The sequence below is a fragment of the Molothrus aeneus genome, chromosome 29 (assembly GCF_037042795.1).
Source record: "Molothrus aeneus isolate 106 chromosome 29, BPBGC_Maene_1.0, whole genome shotgun sequence".
NCBI lineage: Eukaryota > Metazoa > Chordata > Aves > Passeriformes > Icteridae > Molothrus > Molothrus aeneus.
Genome location: NC_089674.1, coordinates 5,066,536 through 5,068,857, shown reverse-complemented (window position 1 = coordinate 5,068,857; position 2,322 = coordinate 5,066,536).

The following is a 2,322-nucleotide window of genomic DNA, read 5'->3' as shown; positions in this document are numbered from 1 at the left end:
GAGGTGAGGCACAGAGGTGAGGTGCTCTGATTTATCCAGGATAAAAAGATCAATGAAACAACAGCATTATGTTCATGTTAGGGAGCACAGATCACACAGTATATGCTTAACGAGCTACTCCTAAATAGACTTCCAAGCTGTGATGGGTTGAGCACTGGCCAAAAGCCAGTGCACTCGCCTAAATTATTTACTAATTTTCTGCTGTGAGATAAGGATTAGGAGAAGGACAAAAGCAAGCTCAAAACTTTAAAGGGTTTGAAGAAAATTTTATTGGCAGAACTAAAAGGAGAATAATAAGAACTAAATAAACTTTCAGAGTATTTCTCCTCCCCCCATCTCCTCTTTCTTTTCCCACTGACAACATAAAGTGACAAAATCTGGGATTTTCAGCTAGTTTACCACCTCTAAAATGATCTCTTCTCAGTTCACTTAGGGAGAGGAGTCTCTCTTACCATGCCATGGAGACTTTTCCACAAGAAACAGTTTTTTCGTGGCTTCAATGTCACAGCGAATCAGCCATCCAGGAGATGGAAATCTGATTGCCATGTGAAAGTCCTTCCCCTTAACTAATAACTTTTCCCATAATTGTTTTGGGGGCTCAATCTTTGGCTAGTGGAGTACAAGTTTAAGGATGATCTGTTCAGAAGCAAAGATTCTCTTCATCTATCTCTGAGATTATCTTCATTTCTGGGGGCAAAGAGTCTTCATCACTCTTATCTCTCTGTGTTCAAGCTTCTCATTGGATCACAGCTACTTCAACATTTGCTTGCTTCAGCACGGGTACCTTTGTTTATGCCTACAGTTTGAACGCACCATCCTCCCATGCTTTTCAGCCCAAGGCTAAAGCATCTCCTCACTCTCCTCCCATCTAGGATTTGACTCCTTCAACTGACCTCAGTGTCTCCATGTTATTTTCTTTACGTGTCTTCACCCTTTCCTTTTCTCTTACTTGAGAGAGGATTAATGTCTGTGCACTAAGAGTTAATATCTCGCCTGGGTCTTTGGATAGTCATGTTATCTCTGCCGGGCAGCAGCCAGGCTGGCTGCATGGCTGTTTTCTGGCCCCTGCCACATTCAATTCCAGCCGCAGGGTTGCTTTTCAGGGTGTGGCTGCAGAGCCACGTCTGTTCTTAGCCACACGACTTCTTGCGGCACCAGGACAGTCCCAGCAGGGTGGCTGAGCGGCCTGCGGCTGGAGCGGGGGCCAGGGGGCCTGGGTCGGCCGAAGCTCCAGCAGAGCCGGCTCGGCCCGCCAGCTGCGCTGGGGATGAATCTCAGCCAAGCTGCGCCGTGGGCCGAGCTGGCCCGGCCACAGGGCTCAGGGCCCTGCCTGGCCCTGCCGGGCCCTGAGAGCTGTGCGGTGGGCCGCTCGAGCTCCCAGTTACCTGTTCAACAGCCAGAAGCAAGAGAGCTTTTCCCAGACTTTGTTTGTCTTTAAATGTTATTTTACAGAGGCATGTTCAGCTTTCTTAAGTGGTTTAACAGGGTGTCAGTATTCAAAACTAGCTAACTGATTGGTTCTGTTTGGTCTGGTGGAACTGTTAGCAGCTCATCTAAGAGAATCACCTCTGCGGTTGATGGATTTCTCCTTAACTAAAAAACCAAGTCATCTTAAACCACAGCACAAGCCTAGAAATCGTTTGCATTATTAAGAAGTCTTGTAATAATTTATGTTTTCCACCTGTGGTTAGTAGTGCCAGTGACTAACCCTTAGCATCCTGTTGAAAAAAAATGAACCCAAAAACTTCCTTAAAATAGCCAGAAGTTTTCCCCTCTTCCATCACTTCAATTCCATTACTCAGGTTTGTTTTCTCTTTTACTTTGTTCTTTCTCTAGGCTGCAAGTTAAAGCACTCACAGAATTTCAATCAGAATCCAAGGCAGGAGCGATTTGCAAATTCACTTCTCAAGGCCGCAGGTGCTTGTAGCTGAAGGTCGGCACAAAATGTAACAGAGGTGTTTCCTCATCAGGTACTGGCACAAAGCTGCCACAGGGCAAAAGTTCCCACCTTCACTGACTCTCCAAAGTGAAACTTCATCCTACAGAAATGGATGGAATTTTGCCATGGACTTCTGTGTAGTCACATTCTTTGTCCATGGCACTCCGGTGCTTAATCATGAGCCGTCTTCTGGATAAAGAAGGCTGTAGAGAGCTAATGGATTGCCCCCCCCCCTCCCCCAATCCACTAGCTCTCTACAGCCTTTTTATTTAATAGAGCAGATGCAGCCATGTATTTATGAGAAATTTGCAGTGGTAATTGCATGGACTGCTCCTCTGGGACTTTGGAGGAGTCTGCCAAAATATCATTATTGTTAATTAATC